We start from the raw sequence: 9,953 nt of genomic DNA on the forward strand, positions 1-9,953 counted from the left end.
ATGCCTTTTCAATGACCCTCATCACATCTTTTAGTGAACGGACCTTTTTAAGTTTTCTTTGGTCATCTTTGTCAACCAAGTCGTTGACCTCGCTTGGAGATTTATCATCAACCAAGTCCTTGACCTCACTTGGAGATCTATCACCCTCTCCTACAATAGTGTAAGTTACTAAGCCAGATGTAAATTCTAATTAGATGCATGTCGGATTTTGACTACAATTATGAGGAAACAATATCAAGGAAGAAAATGCCAGTGCATAATGCTTAGATGTAGGAAATAAAATTACTTCTACCTGCAGTTATTCTCTCAAATGAAGAATCTTTTTCTACATTTGGTGGGGGGCAGGTTTCCTGCAGTGTAGGCTGATCAGATACAGTTTCTGCCACAGTAGCCAATAGTTCCAGCAGAGAAGTATATAAGAATTCTCTTTCACCCTCATTTCCAACCATGTTTATGGCCTCGGAGGATCTACAAGAGTCTTCGAGTTCTCTCCCTATAAATAATATAAATCAGATACGTCCTTGTAAGTTAGTACATTGATTAAGCTTGTATCAAAGTTTCTTGGAAATGCTCTGAACAAGAGATTTACTAGCATTTCTTTCAAAATTAAAGAACCCGTCCCAAGTATCGTGTTAAATAATAACAGTAATATGAGAAGACTTTGAGGTAGAGTTCTTGAATACAAATATTATCCGGATACCATCAAAGGGAATGCAAGCCTTAGGGTCTGTATTGCTCATTTCAGCCACGTACTCTGACCACACACATGAGATAATTTGTCAAAAAAAATAATATTATGCATCCAACATATTTCATAACTGCTAAGTAACTACTAATTAACTATCACATGTTACATATGGTAGTAGGGAATTATAAATGAGGCCTTTTTTGTTCAAATTTAACATTGAATTCAAACAGACAAACAAATTTAAATGATTCAGACGAGGCCTTATGGGTCCATAACCTTGGAGGAAGATGATGTTGAACCACCCATCTTAATTTTGGCCAACAAACTACTAGGAAGCATGTAATATATTACATTCAACAAAAAAATGGACAAAAATATTTTGTTTTGTCATATCTATCTCTCATACCTCTGAATTAATTGGAGCATAATCTTCATTGTTTACCAAGTTTTCAATGATATCAACACACTTGCAAAAAAAAAATCATGGTTAGATATGTAATTTTCTAATTCTCACTAACCTCTATAATTGAATCATTCAAAAAAAAAACCTCTATAATTGAATAAAAAGTATTTTGGATCAAAATTTTATTACTATTAATGTATTAATCTCTTTAGTGCTGTCCATTACACATTCTAGATCCTTCTAGGATTTTAAGGGTGAGGATGATATAATTCTAATAATTTAAAATAAATAGCACTTTAAAATTATTATTATCCTGGATTTAAGCTACTGTACTCATGATTTTAGCCATCCATTACTCATTCTAGATCCTTCTAGGATTTTAACGGTTAGGATGATATAATTCTAATAATTTAAAATAAATAACACTTAAAAATTATTATCGAAGTGTTTAGTTTTGTTCGAATAATTTAATATTCATGTCATTGTAATTTTAATATAGATAAAATTATAATTATTCGAGAGTTAATAAAATTAATATAAATAGTGCATTATAATGTTGCTAGCATTAGAAATTCACGTCAATATTACATATCCAATAAAATTTTATTTTAAATTAAATGATATATAATGTGTTTAGGTAGTAAAATAAAATTAACGAGCAATAAGTAATGTTACTTTTAAAAAAAACTCTTATATATATATATATAATTGTTTATTAAAATTTAATATGAAAACAAGAATAATATCACTACAACAATCCATTTAATATTAATTATAATTTTAAATTTTAAATTGTAAGAAAAACTTTTGATAAGCAGTTAAGTATTATTTATAACTAATATTTGTAAAAAAATATATAATATTATAAATATATTGAATGCTTACTTTTATCTGTAAATTCATCGATCGTCATTTTAGGTAACCGTAGAGGTTCTGGATAATGGGTAACCCACCTTCAATCTGAAATGATATGATGCATGTCAGTACACGTCACTATGCATTTTTAATTTAGAAAACATATTACTGGCCCCGATTACATTAATTTTTGTTTGTCTAATAGATATATATAAGTTTAAGTTCAGTGGAGACCACATGATTTTGGAGTATTGAATTCTTCCGTCTGGGCCATTAATTTTGTTATAATGTAATTACCGTTAGTTCTGATTGAATAATCACTATACTTATTTTCTACCGTATAAATTGATGGCGATTATTATGTTCTTAACAATTCAATTAAGATGCTTATCTATAAATTATTTCTGTGTCTTGGAAGTAGTAGTTGTCTTCACTATATGTTCGAGTTGTTTCGACTATATCTGAAAGGGGTTATATCCTATTTATTCTGCTTGTTCTCCAATGGTGGAAATCATCTTTGCTGGTTATTCAAGAACTTATATTTGTTGTCTTGCTGGTAGTACTACAACTGTCCTTTCTTTTTTGTTTTGATTGGCATTAATATTGAATTGTAACGGTTATCAGAGGGGAGGAAGAAGCACCCGGTAATTGTAATTGAGTTGCAATGCAATATATTTTCTTGGAAACTGTGTACAATGGTAAATTATAGTTTTAAATTAAAAATATTATCCACTTGTGGTAAATTATAGTTTTAAATTAAAAATATTATCCACTTGTCCCTCATCTCAGTGTTCCTCTTGTTTTAATCCATGGGTGATCGAATGGGTCTTCAAAGACTCCAAAAGTTCTGACTTTAAGGAGCCCAACTATATAAAAGTGTGTGTCTCTCAGTCATTATTTATTCTTCATTACATTTAAATTCAACTTAAATCTTGCCTTTATCTGCATTTGTTTTATTGTAAGACAATAGTGTCGAGTCTAAACTGATATAGTGATACTATACTGATATACTAATAATAGAAGAACTTGCTGCTCTCATGGAACAGATGATGCTCAGATTACATATATAGTGAGCATATAGAAACTACATAACACACGTTAACCACTTCTGTTCCTAAACGTACGCCATGACTCCCACTAATCTATGACTCTCCTACAAAAGCTGAAATACCCTACAACTACTTCAAACAGATACAAACTCAACTGTCAGCTAAATACAAATAAAACAAATATCTAAATAATATATTTAAGATTAAATTCCAACAATCTCTCCCTTAATCTTAAATTTGTCATGAACTCATTTGGCTTAGCCCGTCTAGCTTTCATCTGAGCCCGTTTGGCTTTCAACTTCTCTGCCCATATTGTCACATCCTCGTCTCAAATAAATGCTTTATAATAGTTTTGAATTTATTAAAATAGTTTTCGGGATTTTTAGATTTAATAAATATTTTCTTTAGAATTTATAAGGAATGTGCGAATAGTAAAGTGACCCTATAAAGGAGAAAGGTCATGAAGGGGTAAAAATATAAGTTCTAGAATAATTTTTAGATATTTTATTAATTACCAGAACGGAGAGATAGTGAACGGAAGTACGGTCAGAATTTTAGGATTTTGCTCCGAACTGTGATTATAAAATCCAGTTAGTAGAAAATAAGTGAAAATAGAAAAGACACAAAATGAGCCAAGAATTTTCTTAGAGTATCTAAATAAATTGTGGAACTCATTTATGAATTCGGAAATTTTATGAAGCTCAAGGAAGTAAAAATGAAAAGAAATAAAGGAGCCGGATACCCAAGATTTCCGGACTGCAATATGACCTTTAAACTAAACCAGCGAAATTTCAGAAGGAATACTGAAGAGAAGGTTAGTACGTTTATGATCTTTGGAGTCTCTAGAACATTCCTATATTGAGTTTGAAGAAAAATCTCGAGATTAAGAGTGGACAGGGATCAGTGGGAAAATATCAGACCAATACATCCCTACGAAAAAGTGAAATATTTTCGGACTCCAAATGAGCTCTTTTTACAGTCAAAAATTCCCAAATAATATACTAGGAATTATTCAATCATCCGAATCTGTAAAGGAGATCAAAAATAGTGAGATTTAATTTAAGATTTCAAGAAAAGTGATTAGCTTAAGATGAATAAGCCTTAAATAAATCCAGGAAGTCTCTGGACATGCCGTTGGCAAGCTAAATGGTGCCACGTGTCAAGAAAGCATTTCACCGCCTGAATAACTAGATAAACATTCAGTTAACATAAGGAAAATGGGAGAGTTTATCCATTTTGATGAAAAAATTCGAAGTGGAAGAACTATAAAATAGGGAGGAGAAGAAAATTCATAGAAAAAGATTCCTAGCTCGGATTTTGACGTTCTATAGCTTGTTTCGAAGAGCTTGACAAGGGCTGCGATTTGAGGGGTAAGATTCTTGATTTCATCTTCAGTAACATGTTCAAAAATGGCTTCGATTCTAGCTTGTTTATACTTACATAATTCTATAAGTATTAAGTTAGCTACATGATGGGTTTGTTGTGTAAGCTTGTAAGATGAAAGTTCTTGACTTGTGTATGGAACAACAAGGCTGGGTATATAGAGTATGATGATATTAAGTTGATATAATTGCTTGGGTAAGTCGTTAACATGAGTTTAACCACGGCAACATTAAGATTATAGCCGTTATAATGCCGGGTTTACAAGAGACAGCTACTGTTACGGTTCACCTGTGGGTCTTCACTTTGCATTTATGAAGTTTCTTTATATAGTTGGATAGATCTTGATTAGTAGATCGCGTGAGCGCTTGAATCATGCAAAACAGATTTACGATTTAGAAGTTATGGTCATTTTAGTACAAGACGCGCAGAGTCCTAGTTTCCGTAAGACAATGAACTTTGAGGTTACAATTCGACTAGTTCAAAGATGATATAAATCATGAAATAATTTGAGTAAATACTAGGGACAAATTGGGAGGTATATGAGTTGGTTTCGTAAGAAAAACTCGAAAGATTTATAAGTGAAAAATGTCGGAACCTAAAGGTGTAAATAGTAACAATAATACGTGAGATGAGAAACAGTTAGTACCAAATCTCCTTAAAATGAAAGGATTGATAATAAGACTGATTAGAAGGGACTTTAAGAGTAGGTAACACGTACACACACACTATGATATAGAGTTATAAAGGATCTTAATGATTAATTATGTCCCTTATAGGTGCACAGAAAGGTGCAGCAGAACCTTAAGGACATGAAGTTGTGATTGAGTTGCTGAAGTAAGGTGAGTATACATCAACACTACTTATATCTGTGTGATATGTAAATTACATGCTTTTATATGCTGGAAGTGATATATATTAGAATACTGATTTGACTATGTGATTCTATACATGATTGAAGTTCTTTGATGTAAATGTAATGTGATGATATATCAAAGGGGTTAAATGACAATAAGGTCACTCAACTCCATACTAACTTTCAGTTGGGTCATCCAACTCAAAAAGCTGTTAATTAGGTCACAGATTAAAGAATAATATTCAAACTAATCATCAAACACGATTAAAATTTCACAACCGTTAAGTTACGTTGACAATAGATGGAAGTCCGTTTATTCTCCCACATCAGCGGCCACGTAATTTGCCACATAATCAGCCACATCAGTACTTAACCCAAATTAGAAAACCCGAGCCATAACCCACCCTAAATTAGTTCCCACACCCAAATCCCTAATTAAGCGCACACCCAAATTAATCGCTGGTTTATAATTTGCGGCTGAGAAAATGGTTCGAACGCGATCAGGTGCTGGAGTTTATGTAATCTAGAAGCGAAATGATGAAGATGAAATGATGGTGATGGTGAAGATGATGAAGATGATGCAAGTCGATGCAAATGATGGTGAAGACCTACTACTCTTTGAAACTGACATAGAAGATGGAAGGGGGAGGGGAGAAAACCCTAATTGAGATGTGACAATGGGAGAATGAGAGACTGAATGTGCTAAATAACAACTGGGTCGGGTTTTAACATGCTCAGCTGAGATGCTTGCCACGTCAAACTGCCAACTCAACTTCCCATCCATTTTTAAACGTCGTTAACGCTAGGTGATCCTTTTGAAATTTTTTAAGCGAAAAGTGAGTTGACTGATAGCTTTTTGAGTTGGATGACCCAACTAAAAGTTAGTATCGAATTGAGTGACCTAATTGCCATTTAACCCTATATCAAAGTACATGTATTTATGGAATGCGTATTGACGTGTGATTTCACGAATGATACATTAGCATAGAGTCTTCATATAGAACAGGTCATATGCACATCCTACATTCATTTGACAGTGTTAACTTAAAAAGTCAAAGTGACAGTCACTTGTGTAATGGCCACCTTTATATATGGAACCTACGGGTAATTACGGAGCAGACTATATGTCAGCCATAGACGGGGCCGACTTATGTCGGACATAGACGGAGCCGATTTCCATAGTCAGACATAGACGGAGCTGGCCAGACACACATGGATCCTTTGAGGACATGTGGAAATACGGGCATTATACAGTGAACTGTTCACAATAGCAAAAGAAAGAGAAACAGAGATGCATGCATGCATAGAGACAAGTTCATACTTTCATGGCATATATGATTAACATAAGTCAGTGATTTATGATTAAGTAAAGCATATATATGATGATGTTATATCTTGGTGTAATTTGGGATGATGATAATATTATGAATGAAAGATATTAATTGCTCTCATAAATACGAACAGGAAATATATATTAAAATGAATATTTTCTTACAATTGTTTCGAGAACCTTACTTTCTTTTATTTTCTGGAAGATTTTACAAAGACGCTATAAGTTATTTTCAGACAATCTTAGTATCTCTTACAAACTAAAGTTGATGTATATTCATTGAGTTGCGACTCATAGAAATTGCTCAATTTTTCTAGGATATGAATAGTTAGTAGTGTGTTTTGTATGAGTGCTCAGTGAAGATTGTAGATAGTGCCTAAGAGACGGTGGTCTAGCAGGATGCTCCAGATTCCTCCATCAGCCAATACACATATATGTAGTTTGAGAGATTGTGTTTATGTACTCTAGACTTACTAAGTGTGCAAGAAATCACGAAGATAAATTTATGTTTAAATTCTGAATATGTGTGGTGAATATGGCTGATGGAAATGTATTGAAATTTTATATTGCTTGGTAAATGTTGTTGAAGTAGTTGAGATTTTATGTTCTGGTGAAGATCAAGATATAGCTAAGCAATAGCTGATGGTTATATTATCCACTTATACAGGAAAAGATATTTCATAATATTATTAAATTACATGATTTTGCTAGAAGTGCATGAAAATGGTTATATGGTACATGGGTGTTACATTTAGTTGGTATCAGAGCGAGGTTATGACCTCTAGGGCATAGAAGTACGTTTAGGATTTTTGAGTGATATAGTATCTAAGATATGTTTATATGTGCAGAAGGCAATGGAAGGAGCATCCAATGAACAGGCTTGTTAGGTCCAGAAACGATTGTAGAAGGGGGGGTTGAATACAATCGTCACTAAAAATCGTGGCGGAATAATCTGATTTGAATTAAACTTGTTAATCAGATTTTAATTAATTAATATAACAATGTTTTAAGTCGTTATATAATTAATAAGGTTCGTTTTAATGTCCACTAAAGTTCGTAGAATAAATTCGACAGGATGTATTCTAGTTTAGTGATTAAAACAACCGAGTGATCAAAGCACAAAAAACTGTGGATATAACAATTGCAAGTTACAAACAACTTGAAAGCTTTTACAATGCTTGAACAACATAGAAATGAAGAAGTGAAGCCATATATATAGGCAAAGCACTTGGAACTAGGTATGACATTGAAAGGAATGACTTTCTAGCTTAGATATGACATTTAAACACAAAGCCATGCCATAGAACAAAGAAGGAATGACATAAATAAACAAAGTCATACTGCCAGGGGCGGTATGACTTTCTTGCTTGGCCTTCAAGGGTTACCAGACATGACTTATACAGCAAAAGCCATGAGCACACAATCGGTATGACATATAATGTCATAATGGCCTAAACGGTGTGACATTACAAAGTCATACACACGTAAGTCATACACACAACAGAATGCCATACGGATTAACACGGTATGACATTTGAAATGTCATATACCTTCACACGGTATGACTTAAGGAAGTCAGGCAGAGAAAGCCATGGAACAGGACACGGTATGACTTTTATAAGCAAAGTCATACCGACTGCTAAAGTCAGTATGATTAACACGGTATGACATTGTTTAACAAAGTCATACCGAGTTATAAAATGCATAAAACATGTAATTTTTAATTGAATAAATATTCAATAATTACTCACTTAATTATATTAATTATATAAATTCATAAATTAAATTAATTCGAAGGTGAATCAATTTAATAAATAAATTATACAACTAATTTAATTATTTGATAAGTGAAATAATTAAAGAAATACTTATAAAATTATATTCCTTCAGCAGCAGGGACTCCCGACTTGTTTAAACGTTGCCGATCTTTGTCTTGATTGAACGGCCACTTATAGTTGATGCATAACACTTATTCTGAGTAGCTGACACACAAATGTACTGTCTGGTTCATCTGTATCTAGCTGAATTAAATATTCTTGATCAAATAAACATTTGAGACGTGGCTTGTTCGTCGATTCTTTGTCTTCGTAGTTCTTCTTCATTAGTAACAATAGTATGGAATCTTCTGAATAAATAAAGTATTTAAAACTTTATACCTTCTGGACTTCTGGACGTGCTACAAAAGATTATTTGTACACTGAGGCTTGAACATATTAATGAACTTCTTCCAGTGGTGTGCAGCAGCATCCTGAAATTCTTCAGACATATAATTTCAATAAATCACTTGACGTTATTCGTACGGATTCCTTCAACAGTACTTGCTATTTACCTTGTTTTCTTATCAAAGTTGAGTTGGTACCTCTTTAATTACAAATAGGCTAAACATATGCCTTTCAATCTCCCCCTATTTGTTTGTTAACATAACATGCAAATTATCGAGAGGATAACTCAACTAACTGATAAGACAAAGGATTAAACATGAATTGTAAATAGCAAAAAGTTTCTGGTATTTCATTAAACATTCACCAGAATTCAAACGATTACAATAGATTACAAAAGGATGTTCTTATTGAACATATATTACAAATCCCTAATGAATCTAAAGATCAACTTCTCCTTCTTCGATATCAGAAGTGTGAAGGATAGGAGTTGACGGTTCTTCCCTGGTTGGCACTTCAGATGTAGTGGATTCACCACGCTTCTTTCGTTCCTTTGCCAGAGCCAGTTGATGTAGTACTTCCAAATCCACAGGGTCTTCGCGGAAGTCTGATGGCTGAGATTTTGTAACATTTTTCATCCTTCGAAAGTACTGAGCAACATTATTTCGAGTGCAGTGAGCAAGAATCACATCATCAGCATCAGACTTAGCTTTAGAAGCAAAGCCCTTGGTTCTTAAAAGGGTGGAGGCAAGATCAAGTTGCTTAGCGGGATACTTCGGCAAGGCTTCTTCGTTGAGATAGACAGTGCTGAAGATCTCCTTGTGAACGAACTTAACACCGTACAGATTCCTAACAACCTGAGGACTGTTGAATACAGCACATTCCAGCAGTTTGTCACGAAGGAGTTCGTTCAGGTTGGAGCTACGCTTTACCTTGTTCCGAAGCACCCAGAGCTCGGATACAGAAAATGATTTCAAAGATTCGATAGATAGTCTGAAAGAACCATTCCTCTGTGTATAGGCAATTAGCTCCCACTGTTCTAGCAGATTGTTGACTCCCACAGTCAAATAATTCAATTCCAAAGCAAAGGCATGCATAAAGACATCCTCGTCAGGGTTTACCTCTCGAAGATCATAGATCAGAGATAAGAACTTCTTGTCGTTGAAATGTTCCCTTTGAGGTCCATTGAATATCCTTTTTTCAATGTCCCAGCTTTTTCCAACTTTCCTTTGA

The 9,953-nt window shown here is 33.5% G+C and overlaps 1 long non-coding RNA gene across 1 annotated transcript; it reads left to right on the plus strand.

Annotated features, from left to right (window-relative positions):
- The first annotated feature begins 4,226 nt into the window (after nucleotides 1-4,226).
- On the plus strand, nucleotides 4,227-7,281 carry LOC135150123 (uncharacterized). The gene is made up of 3 exons (XR_010288430.1): nucleotides 4,227-4,365; nucleotides 5,155-5,217; nucleotides 6,879-7,281. It is a non-coding gene; the product is annotated as an uncharacterized LOC135150123 (long non-coding RNA).
- The last annotated feature ends 2,672 nt before the right edge of the window (nucleotides 7,282-9,953 follow it).

Source organism: Daucus carota, chromosome 2 (assembly GCF_001625215.2).
Source record: "Daucus carota subsp. sativus chromosome 2, DH1 v3.0, whole genome shotgun sequence".
In the NCBI taxonomy this organism is placed as follows: domain Eukaryota; kingdom Viridiplantae; phylum Streptophyta; class Magnoliopsida; order Apiales; family Apiaceae; genus Daucus; species Daucus carota.